Here is a 14,008-nt window from a genome sequence, read left to right on the forward strand (position 1 = left end):
AAGTTTTATCAGGAAATTGTAAACTCTGTTGATTCGAGCCCCTTCGTATAGGACCTCGTTGGAATAGTAATTAACAAAAGAAGATTCGGCTGTTCGATATAAGCTAAGCCGGTACAGCGTCTTAAACACTGTCGCTCGAACACCCGAAACTTCTCCATCTGGGAAGGGGCAACGTTGAACCACACAGGACAACCATAAACGATCATCGGCCGTATGAGGGCAATGTAGCAAATTAGCTTCAACCTGGAGTCGAGCCGACTGCTGTATAACAGCCTATTCGTCAAAGAGAAGGCTCCTCTGCCCGTGGTCAGAGCAGAATTTGTATGTCTGTCGAAATATAAATACTGATCTAACCAGATACCGAGATACTTCACTACACTTTTGCTCGCTAATGGCTGCCCGTGAAGATCAACGATGACCTTGCGCCAATTCTTGAGCGTATCCCTCGTGGCCCTAGCTAACGGAGTCCGGAACAGAATTGTCTCCGACTTCTGGACATTTATTTTCAGTTTTCTGAATCTTCTCGAAATCACGCTGCAAGAGAATTCTAATAGCCTTAACCTTTCGGGCCGTTTCGTACGCAATTAGATCGTAGGCGTACGCTATTGCCTTTGTAAGACTACCTATCAGATCGCTGGTGTAAATGCTGAAGAGAATCGGCGAATTCACCGCTCCCTGTTGAAGACCATTTTTAATTGAGAATGTTGTGGTAGAAGTTACAGTGCTACTTTTGACAACAAACTTTCTACCGTTAAGCATATCATAAAGTATGTACAAAAATGGTTTGCTTATCCCAAGCCTGCTCAGTTTTAGGTAAAGATCCTCTAACCATACGGTGTCAAAGACCGTTTCCAAATCAAATAGAACAGCACCTGTGCATTGTTGTATTGATTTATTCCATTGGATGTCAGAAACGAGTTTAGACGCAGCATAAATTGTTTCATGACCCGCCTTGAACCCGAACTGTTTATCCGGAATTATTTTGTTGTCCGCAGTCCACTTAGTCAGAGCCCTATTAATGGTCTTTTCGAAGACTTTGCTGATGCTCGGAAGAAGACTTACCGACCGAAGATTTGACGTGTTGGAGTTGTCCTTTCCCTTTTTCGGGAGAGGATGAACCACAGCGGTCTTCCAATTGGAGTTTACACTTACACAACACTCATCAATGTATATTATCCAGTGCATTATTGAAGAGTGTTGTGTAAATGTCAATTGCCTCCATCGGTTAAATGTCTTAGTACAACGTTGGATATACCATCGACACCTGCTAACTTTGTTTTTTTATTGAATTGAAGATGAGCTGAACCTCAACCTTCGTCACTAAAAGTGGACTTACTCCAGTTTAGTCCAACGCACTAACCATCACGCTAACTAAGTGTGCTACTTTTAGAAGAGATTATGGTTTCCATAACCATAATAATAAGAATTGTAAGGAAATTTGAAGGAACTGGATTGGTTACAGATTATGTACGGCCTGTGCATCATTGTTTCGCTTATACCACTGAAAATACCACCGCTGTAAGTGAAGGTGTTCGCGAAGACTCGAATGGGTCAATTCCTCGAAGTTCTCAGGAATACAAGGACTGTCTAACGGCATAGTACGGCGTTTTTTGCATTATAAAGTTCAGCTCACATAAAACCTGAAGCCAGCTGACGAAGCACATTTCTTGCTCGGTGGGTATGTTAATGAACAAAATTCTCGCATTTGGGGTTCTAAAGATTCTTAAGTAATTGAAGAGAAACCAATTCATCCACAAACATTCACTGTTTGGTGCGCTCTTTGGTCGAGAGGTGTGATTGGACCTTACTTTTTCGAAAACAAGAATACAATGGCAAGACTTTTCGGAGCGTTATGGTTATGTGATCACTGAATTTTTTTCCCTGCTGTTAAAGAATACGACTTGGAGAAAATGTCGTCTCAACAAGACGAAATCAACTAGCCAACACAAGATCATGCAGTTTTTCACCATTACGTGAAAGATAAACCATCTAGATAAACCATGCTCTTGAGCACTTGAAATCCAACATTCGTCAAGTTATGGCTGAGAAACCTCCCAATATGTGTCCAATAGAATCAATGCTTGCGTATTGGTCATTTAAATGACGTACTGTCATATAATGTCAACGTTCAAACTTTATTATAAATAAAGAAATATTATGAGAAAAAATATTTAATATGAGTTTTATTTATGTTTCCTTTGGGAAATGAAAAACCCTGTACCAATGGCCTTCACAATTTTGCTGATTTTATTATTTCCACAAAAAGTGGTCCAAGTTCACGAAAAAAGATATTAACGAGTTTCTACTTTACGATTCTTTTATGTAATTAAACTTTGATACTATTATCTTTTTATTAAAAAGTTATTGTAACTTATAAAAAATGGGGATTTAAAATTTAGTGTTTTGTCATTTTTCTATAATCTATATCATCATAAAAACCAGGACTTTTTAGTAATTCCTTTAACGCTAGTGAACTTGATAATAAAGTCAATGACATCACATTAGCTATGAATAGTCAGCTAGAAATTTCTTGTCCACTGATACTCACTTATACCACAAAGAAAAATGCAGATGGCTCCTGGACAACTTCAAGTGAAGAATTATTGAACTTACTTTCATGGTTACTCTCTAACCACAACTTGTAACAATCAAATACGTTCATTTACCAATAAAACATATTTACAAGGTCGTATCACAAGGTATGAACTAAAATTCGCTCTAAACAGCTTCGAACCATTGAAAAAAGGCAGGACCAGAAGGTTTAATAACAACCGAACATAAAACCTTGAAGAAATGTTTAACAGCTGTCTGTATCTGGACCATACTTACTCGGCATGAAGTGAAACAAAAATTGTTTTCAAACATAAAGCAGGAAAATGGTTGCAAGTGAAACCTTAAGATCTAAGACATCATTTCTTTTTAAGAAAAAAAAGAAAGATTGATCGATATCCATGTAAATTCAAATCGGTGGAAACTTCGAATGTTATCAACGTGGGCACATGTGCATTGTGCAATCACATTTGCACATCTCTGATGAGGGTTCGATTGGAAAGTTAATTTAATCAATGCTGACTAGTAGAATAATTAACTCAAAACTGGGTAACTCTTTTTATAGAAGATTCGTTAACCGCAGGACGCCCTAAGGTAGTGTTATATCCCCTCTTCTCTGGAGTCAAGTGGTAAATGAAATGGGAAAGACGTTGCCATAGCGATTTTAGCAAAGCATCTTAACACCATAAAAGAACGCCTTAGATAAACTAATAATCTCCACTCCGTAAATCCTAACTATTTAGAATCAATTCCAAATCACCCAACTGCAATTCGACAGAATCGTCAATTTTTCAATACCTTCCAGATCTTTCTGGGAGGATAGGGCATTCCTGGAAGACGAGTTAGTCCAATTTTATATAGACGGATCAAAAACAAAAGAAGGGATTGGTAAGGAAAGTTCTGGCTTAAACAAAACGTTATATCATCAACATCTGATATCCGTTTTTTCTCAGATACTCAGGCCGCTATCAAATCTCTGGACTATGTATCTACAAACTCTATGATATTCCATAACCACCGATTATTTGTAATGGAGGTGGCACAACAGTTAAACATTCACTTTGCTTGCTGCCGGACCAAAGAGACATTCCAGGAAATTGTAAGGCATTTAAACAACCAAGAAAAAAAAAAACTACGGTACAACCTATTCTACAACGTTAAGCTAAAAAGTCTGGCCCACACTAGATATAAAGCGCTCAAGATGCCTGTTATCGCTAAGCAGATTGCATATAAGCTCGATTATCGGTGTTTAACAGGCACAGCAGATTAGTTTTAACTACAAATATTGATTGTTAACTGTTTGAATTTCGTTAACTGACAATATGACTTCTTACAATTACAAAAATAAAAAAGAGGCTGGGATGCGACCCACACAGATAACTTCCCATCCCGTCTGTCGATTTGTCTTGCTTAAAAGTTTGTCTATATGTACTCGTATCAATTTTTACCAGATTTGCGTACTATTTTTTGTAGATTTTATATTTTTTATGAAAAAACGGACTGTTGGATTTTTATAAATATCGAAAACAATATTTTCTGAGAAATAAAATTAGTTTGAAGCCAATATTTCAAATTTTTGAAAAGATATTTGAGTCAAGAATCAATTTTTACCAACTTTTGCTAATTTTTTTAATTTTTTTTTGTAAAAAAATTGTCAATTCGATTTTTAATTGGTCTTGATGTTGAAAACAATATTTCTTAGAAGTTAAAATTAGTTTGAAGCTATTATCTCAAATTTTTGAAAAGATATTTGAGTCGAGAATCATTTTTACCAACTTTTGTTAATTTTTTTTCGGTTTTTAATTTTTTGTAAAAAAACTGTCTGTTTGATTTTTTTTCAAAATTTTACGAAATGTTAAAAACAATATTTTTTGAAAGATAAAAGTAGTTTAAAGCCAATATCTACAATTTTTGAAAGAATATTTGAGTCGAAAATCAATTTTTACCAACTTTTGGACATTTTCGCTGGACTAACAACAACATTGGCCACTCCGTAATTCTAAGGTACTTAGAATCAATTCCAAATCACACAGACTACACCATCCCCGAACTACAATTCGACAGGAATTTCCAGATTTCTATACCTACCAGATCTTTTTGGGAGGATGTCATTCTTAGAGGATGAGTCAATCCACTTTTACACAGATGGCTCAAAAACCAAAGAAGGGGTTGGTGGTGGTGTGTACTCTGAACGACTGAAATTAAGTATCTCATTCCGCCTTCCCAATCATTGTAGCGTGTTCCAGGCGGAACTTTTGGCGATTAAGGAAGTCTTGTCTTGGCTCAAAGAAAACGTGATATCAACATCTGATATCCGTATTTTCTCCGACAGCCAGGCCGCTATCAAATCTCTGGACTCAGTCTCTACAAACTCTATAACAGTCCATAACTGTCGAGCATCTCTAATGGAGATGGCGCAACAGTTTAATATTCACCTTTGCTGAGTGCCGGGCCATAGAGACATTCCAGGTAACTGTAAGGCTTGTAAACTGCTACTAATGCAAGACGCTGCGAGGATGGCAGGCACCAGGTGGACCAAAATCACCACGTGTCAAGCCACAAAAAACATCTGGCCAACACTGGATTTAAAACGTTCAAGGTGCTTGCTCTCTCTAAGTAGATCGCATATAAGCTCGATAATAGGTATCATAACCGGACACTGTCTAATAGGAAAGCACGCCACGAGACTAGGCGTATTCTCAAATGACTTTTGCAGAAGCTGTATGGACGAGGAAGAGGAAGAAACGGTTCGTCATCTTCTCTGCATATGCCCTGCTCTAGCTCGAAAACGCAAGAATTACCTAGGAGAATTCTTCTTTAACGATCTAAATCATATCAGTGTAATCAGCCTCTCACGTTTCGTAAGGGACTCTAACTGGTTCCATTGAGCTTAGGAGGAAGCCTCAAGATTCATGTAGTATCACAATGGGCCATCAAACTGGCCTAAGTCTGTTCGTTTCCATCTTGGACAGCCACTTTAACCTAACCTAACCTAAACTTGGACTATTTTTTTTAAGGTTTTTATTTTTTTTGTAAAAAAAACTGTCAATTCGATTTTTCTCAAAATTAACCTTATGTTGAAAACAACATTTCTTATAAGATAAAATGAGTTTGAAGCCTAAATTTCAAGTTTTTGAAAAGATATTTGAATCGATATTCAATTTTTACCAACTTTGAGTAATGTTTTTTTAGATTTTTAGTTTTTATAAAGAAAACTGTCGATTCGATTTTTTCTTAAATTTTTATGGAATGTTGAAAATAATATTTTCTTATAAGATAAAATTAGTTTGAAGACAATATTTAGGATTTTTGAAAAGATATTTGAGTCGAAAATCATTTTTTACCAACATTTGTTAATTTTTTTTTGGTATTTAATTTTTTGTAAAAAAACTGCCAATTTAATTTTTCTCAAAATTTTATCAGATATCAAAGACATTATTCAAATTGACAAATTTTTGTTTCAGTTTTTTTGATTTATAAAAACAACCGTTAAATGATATTTTTTCAAAAAAATATACATATTTGATATCACGTTACAATATATTATATAAAATTTAATTCTTGTCTCTAGCGTCGTTGGTTCGTAACATATTTAGGGTTCACCAAAATGTTCACCTTTTTTTTTAAACTGCTATGGTAAAAAAAACTACCCACGCAATTCTCTTGAGAACCCTTTCTGCATCTTTCTGCCTTATTATCTGTGTAACAAAATTTATTTCAAGTCGATATCTCTTCTGGTTCTTGAACTATGGAAGACGAAAAAAATGTCGCGAACGTACGAACGTACGTATACACGCACACAAAGACATCTTTCTAAAAATCTTTTATATCGACTCTAGGGACCTTGAAACGTCGAGAAATTTCAAAATTTTCTATTTGACAAATCGGACCCATTACAATAACTTCTAATGGAAAGTTAAAAAAAAACACTGGCCTACACTAGATTTAAAGCGCTCAGGAAGCCTGTTATCTCTAGGCAGATTGCATACAAGCTCGATAATCGGTTTCTTTACCAGGTACTGTCTAAAATGCAAGCTCATCAACCTGCTAGGCATATTCTTAAATTACTTTTGCAGAAGCTGTATAGATGAGGAAGAGGAGGAAACAGTTCTTAAGCTCTCTGTACATGCCCTGCTCTAGCTCAAAAACGCAAGACTTACCTAAAAGAATTCTTCTATAACGATCTTCATCATATTAAGCCTCGTATCAGGTGGCCCTCAACAGTGTAAAGTAACCGTACCCAACGCGGAATGCGCAACTATAGACATCTAACAATACAACAATATTTCAAAAATACTCGTAACAATACTATTTACAAAAATGCTACTAAATTAAATAAATGTCTCGAATATCTCGAGCAAAATCAGCTTTAACAACAAATATTTATTGTTAACTGTTTGAATTTCTTTAACTGACAATATGACTTCTTACAAAAATAAGTATCAGGGGCATGTTTGCAGAAGCACCAATGGAAAGACATCGATGGGCGTAGAATATAAACCTCTTTTGAATTTGAGGATATGAGTATTGAATTTATTAAAATTGAGCTTAGGTCAGAAATTCACTTACTAGTGGACAAACGCTGAAATATTTTAACAGCAACGGAAGTTTGATACTAGGCTATTTCTTGATTCTTTTGGTCGTTGCAAGAAAATTTCTGAATTCAAAAAAAGCTTTAATACAGGTACTGCCTTTTGCGAGGAATTCGGCATTAAATTGTAGGTCCCCCCCATCCCTGACAACATTACCCACACACAGAAATGGTTCAGAGTTGTAAGTCACTAGGCACTAGTTCTCAAAGGACCTAGTTTTATTGATTTTTTAGCTAAGTTTTTGTTTGAACTACAACTTAATTGTTAGTGAAGTCCAAATAGTCTAAAAATCAATCAAGTTTTTCCTTAAATTTATCTTTGGACTTTGCTGTGTTGGTATATAATTAGTTTACGAATTGAGACACCATGAAAACATTTATAACTGCTGTCAACATAGATGTCTGCATATTTCTAAAACAAAATCATATTCTATTAAATTTTAATTAAAAAGTATGACGTGAAAAGCAATTTCCATGTGATGACCTGAGAAATTGGACAGCTAAAAAATCGAAGCGGATTACGTATACTTTACCATTCCTGACGTAAGCTTCTTTTTCATCCGTACACCAACATATGAATACTTAACGAATATACATACTCGTAGATATAGTCTATGCATTCAATTTAAAATATTAAGGCAAACTTCGACGATAAGATTTACTTAAGTCTTTCATCGAAATCTTGACAACGACTACCCTTTTCCTGATGATGTCGAGTCGATGTCGATGTCGATGTCTAGTGCGAGTGCGAGAATGCGATAAAAAGAGAAATTGACGCTAGGTACATTCCTTCTTTTTTGGCGTAAGTCACCTCACTGAAATATTGGTATAGAAGGTATAGATAGGTATCCTAGAGGAAAGTTAGTGTGTATCTTCATCTACCTTTTATTTTATATTCCTGTTTTCTTTTTGTCAGTTAAAAAAGACTGACTGGTAAAAGTATTATAAACGCTTGTCGAACCAATTTAGCTGCTTCAATTCCTTCCAACTCTATTTTCGTTCTCAAAAATATATAAAAAAGAAATCCCTTTGACAAAGCTAAAGCGCTATATGAAGGTAGCTGTAGAAGAGATATGGCTTCATATGTACCTATATATTTACATAGCCTTTTGTTACATCAATGGCACACAGGACAGGAATATAGGGACAGAGACTGGCACAGGCACCACACATCTTTGGAAGGATTGATGTAAAGCGACCGCACATGGAACAGCAGGAGCACCACCACCATCAGAGCAGAGCAGAACAGTAGCAGGATTCTTATCCTATGCCAATTCACTACAGCACCGTTCCTTATCCGTATATAGTCCTAAACCCTGATGTAGCTTCACTCTCATAGACCAAAAGTGGACGGGCTATAAATGAACGAGCGACGACGTCGACAACGGAAAGACTCCCTTCTATATGGATATGCTCACCCTAGTGGTAAATATTCGTTTTAAGTCAGTTGGTAAACCAAGCGGAAGCACTACAAAGATCTATACTTTGAACTGTGGTCTAATTTATTTTTTTTTTCTTTTATCCTTTTTCGTTCGTTTTTTTATTTTTGCGTGTTCTTGTTTCCGTTTCCTATCATGCGGTTGGTTGTCTTAATTTCCAAAAAATATAAAAAAAAGAAATGTCCTCGCATAGAATCTTCAAAGTTAACCCACACTCTGACGGGTTGGAGGATGAGCTTGAGTAAAAACATTCTTAGTTCATCACATAATTTGCTGCTCCTGCTGCTAACGGACTTAATATGATTTTGTTATAACTGAACTGAACTGGTGCGGTGCGGTGCGTTGAGCGTTCAGTGTTGTTATTCTACGTGTTCGAACATTCCTTATTTCAAAGAGTGAAAAAGGAGCTTTTCCTCAATCCATCCATTCCAGAGACCTTACCTTTACTATACTCGACTTCTGTTTCTGTATATTGAGATGAATATTTGGGTTGAATTCATTTTAAAATTATAAAACGGATTTTCTTTTTTTCTTCCATCATTTAACTATTCGAGCGAGTGAAAGAAAAGATGAAAGCAATTTATTTAAGTCCTCCACACACTCCATAGAGTGTGTAATATACCAAAGGGGTTTGGGTGGGGGTGGTTTGCTTGGGTGGATTATAGTCCAGGTATATGAAGGATGCGGCAAGAAATATTGAAAAGGAATTTTTTTCTGAAGCTACATTTATTTTTATCATTTATACGAGTAGAGGTCGCATAGGTGTGGGAAGGTATTTATATCAAATTAAAAAAGATTCGAAGGATTTTATGGGAATTTAATTTTTTTAATACCCGTTGTGATTGTTTGGTCATTTGAGAGGGATTTTTTATGGTTTGGGTTTTAAGATGAATATTTTTGGTATTCAATGATAAAATAGGTTATGAAATAGTTGAAAGAAATAATTTCAATTTGCTTATGATAAAAGGGATTTTATAAGTTGTCAATTGATAAGGATTTAAGGATTTAGAAGTTGCTGTCTTAGTTTGTAAGAATCTGTATGTACCGATTTGTGAAGATTGGTGCCTCATCACTCACATAGGCCAACGATGTTAATTGTGAGTCTCTTGGTAAACTTTATTCGACATATCTTTCTTTCAGTCTTTGACCAAATCAACCTTGGAAATGCACAAAAATAAGGAGTGTTCTTCAAGCATTTCATGGAACTAGGGGTTCAAATCAGATATATTTCGTGCACTGAGTGATCTTGCGGTATGTAGGAACTACATTTATGGCTAGTTTGTATTCGGAGAAATTTTGAACCCAAGAAATGAGTTAGGCTACTACATTCATCTATGTTTGTGGCCTGTCTGTGCTAGCCTCTACAGGTTATGCCCTATGCCATTGTTTCGATTAAGTACAAATTAAAATTGAGGTTTCAAGCAGATTTGCGTTAAATGTTTTTTTTTGGTTAATAAAAAAAATAACTAAGTTAACCTAAAATTTTTTGTTCAAAAATATAAAATTCGAAATTTCTGAAAAAAGGATTAATAAATTCTTATGAAATTTTGTCGGAATGTTTTTTCTTAGCTTGAACTTTTTACAATATAGAAAATATATTTTTGTAGCCTTCTGAAGACTACAAAAATGTTATTATTTTATATTAAGTTAACAAAACTGTAGTATCACCTAAAAATGGCTCCATGGCCCAAAAATTTCTACAGAAGAAAATGCCACAATGTCAGATAGCTTAAAAAACAAGGAACATCAAGAAAGAGTAACATATACATATATGTTTGGCTTTATTTCACTTTCGGAGTAAAATAAAACATAATATTTTGCTAAATAAGATCAAATATCACCCAAAACAACTTTCGTAAAGCCCAAATTTAGAAACGTCATAACACCCAAAATATTTGGGTGATTGGGCTCTGAGACGGGTTTAAGAAATGCTTGGGCACACTAGAGAATTTATTTTAACTTTCTGGGCCTTCTGATCAATTTTGGGATTTTTGACATTTTGGGATCTGTGCGTTATTGTTTTGGGCCAAAAAACCTACCGCCAACAAGATTTTACATTGTGTAAAAATATTTGATGACCAAAAATATATATTTTTTGATAATCATATATTTGGTTTCTTCAAAATTCGAGAATTCAAAAACGAGTCCAAATTAACTTCCCATATGAAGTTATTGTCGGTACAATTTGTCGAATTGAAAATGACATTGACATTTCTCGATGTTTCAAGATCCCTAGAGTTAAAATAATAAAAAATTTGTAGAGAGATGTCTGTGCGTGCGTGTGTACGTACGTTTTTTCGTCGTGCATAGCTCAAGAACCATTAAAGATATATAATATTATATATTGTAACGTGATACCAAACCAATATATTTTTGGAAAAAAGAAATCTAATTTACGGTTTTTATTATAAAACAAAAAAATGAACAAAATATTTGTTACCTCGAAAATTTTACAAATAAAAATGGTATTATCTCCAAAACAATTTTGTGCAACGAAGAATGATAAAATTTTGGGAAAAATCGAATTGACAGTTTTTTAACAAAAAATTTAAAAACCCAAGAAAAATTAACATAACTTCCTAAAATTTGATTTTCGACGCAAATATCTTTTCAAAAATTTAAGATTTTGGCTTCCACCTTATTTGAACCTTTAAAAAATTTTGCGCACAATATTCGGAAATTTTTTTTTAGAAAAATCGAATTGACAGTTTTCTTAAACAAATTAAAACAAAAACAATACTAAAACATGTTAAATATTTACTTAAAATAAATAAACAAATAACATCAACATTTGAATGAAGTCAACAAAATCGAATAAAAATAAGGAAACCAACTCAACTGATGTCAACACAAATGATGGACCCACCTTTTGCTGAAATCTATATATTATACAAATTAATCTTTCATTACTTTTTTTACATTTATAATATTAAACACTTATTAATTAATTTTTATTTATTTAATTTTATTTTTAGAGATATTTTTAAACATTAACTTAAATATTCATCCATCTTGACGTGTGTGTAGGTACGGGTTAGTTAGATTTTGTTTGAAATGAGTTTTTGCAGCTTGTTGTCGCTGGCAGATACTGTGCACATTTTGGGCACTTTCTATTATTATTTAATATTAATGGTTTATCCTAAAATGTATACAAACAGGGATTTAATTGACACGAATAAAAATGATAATCAGCAAGAAGGCTTTTAAGTTTGCCATATAAATGCACAAAGTTTATGCAATAAGTTAGATGAATTCAGGTATTTGTTTGTGGGTTCGAGGGTGGACGTGATCTGTGTGTCAGAAACTTGGTTTAGATCTGAAGATAGGAAGAAGAGAAATTATAGCTTTTCGATCTGAATTTTTCGAAGAATTTTGGATTGTAGAGTAATAGTTGAGTCACGCTCCGATAGTGAAATTGATTACTTGTTTGTAAATATAATTTTTAAGGAAAACAATATTTCTCTTAGGTACAGTATATATTATGTAGGTCGAATCGGAACATTGACACAGGCCCACTTATAGCGGTGTTAGAGGAACTCTCATACGTTTCACCCCTAGTAATAGTCGCTGGAGACTTAAACAGTAACCTACTCGTAGATTCGAAACTTGTTGACAGTATGCAAATGCAAAATTTGTACCCAGTTAATACATCAATACCTACTCACTTTACGAAAGATAGTTGTACCCTACTTGATATATTTTTTGTAAGTCATTTATATAAATTGCTACATTTCAGCCAGATTCCTGCGATATCAAGAACATAAATTGAACTCAGCTTGAAGAAGATTTGAGAGTAGTTCAATGGTTCAGAGTGTATGAAATGACCTCAGTAGCTGATCAAACCGCTTTTATACAAGATAATATAGTTAATCTTTTTAATACTCATATCAAAATTAAAACAAAGACTTTACAATCAAAGGGTCAACCTCGGTTTACGAACTACATACAAACATTAATAATCAAGAGAAATAAGGCATATAAGGGTTGGAAACGTTTTCGGTCAAATGCGATATTAAATGTTAACAAGGCTTGAGGAATAAGGTTATTTATAAAATAATAGAATCTAAAAAGCGGTTTTATGCTCCACGGCTTGGTCCATCTATTGCCCGACACAAATTTTGGAAAAACATAAAAGAAATTGGAGTTGGAAGGCAAACAAACTGCATAACTACAAACATTGACTGCAACGAACTAAACAAGAGCTTCATATCAATACCTGATACTCATTCAAACTCTGACAATGCTCATAATGAACTAAGAAACACTCGTATTCCTTGTTCACAATAATAACAGATTTCAACTTTGAAAGAGTAGAAGAGTCTGATGTATTAGAAACAAATCGGTTACTTCGCCTAAGCCAAAATGGCTATCGTCCAAGGCACAGCTGTACAACAACCCTAATAAATATAGTAGAAGATATTATACAATCAGTAGATAGTGACTACGTTGCTTTTCACACATTATTTGATTTTTCTAAAGCATTTGCTACTGTGAACCATAGTATATTATGCAAAAATCCTAAAAAGCAGTTCAAGTTCTCATCAATGTCAGAAATGCTTACCTTCAAGGTAGATCTCAAGCAGTTGCAGTTGGTGATTGTATTTCTGACTGCTTGCCTTTAAGCTGGGGTGTCCCACTGGGATCAATTATGGGACCACTACTCTTTGTTATGTACATTAATGAGCTTCCCTCATGTCTTGTAAATTGCGGAAAAGTTGTCCCTCTGGTCTTGTAGAGAATACAATAAGCGAACTAGAGGCTAATCTCAATCGAATTTTGCACTGGTTAGGAATAAATGGACTCGGCTTAAAAGCAACAAAATGTTTAATAATATCCCGTAGGCCTATTGATATATCAGGCTTCTCTCAAATTGCACTAAATGAAAATGCTATTGAAATAGTCGACACGGCAACAAATCTTAGAATTATATTTAACAAGCAGCTTAATTGGGACAATCACATAAGATCAATTCTGGTAAAACATATGGGGGTCTCCAAATGCTTTACGTCACACAGAAGATAACACCAGTTAGAATTAGGATGATTCTCGCAAAACCATATATTGCTGTTTGACTGTGAACTATTTTCAAATCGCAGTAATGAGCAAAAACGAAAACTCAATGTCGCCTATAACTGTGTTTCACGATATATCTACGGATTGAAAAGAAGAGAACATGTTTCATCTTTCGCTAAATCAATATGTGGCCTCACTTTAGAAGATCTTTTCAAGTTTAGGACTTTAATTCTGCTTCATAATATAATGCAAACACATCAACCCTCCTACCTTTACAATATAATCCGATTTCCACAGTGTACGAGATCCTGTGATCTCATACCCGAATGATATGATTTCTTAAAATCTGAGCGTCATTTTTTCATAAATGCCATCCGTCAATATAATTCCTTAAACCGTTTTGTTAGATTAATAC

This window comes from Eupeodes corollae, chromosome 1, assembly GCF_945859685.1.
Source record: "Eupeodes corollae chromosome 1, idEupCoro1.1, whole genome shotgun sequence".
NCBI classification, from domain to species: domain Eukaryota; kingdom Metazoa; phylum Arthropoda; class Insecta; order Diptera; family Syrphidae; genus Eupeodes; species Eupeodes corollae.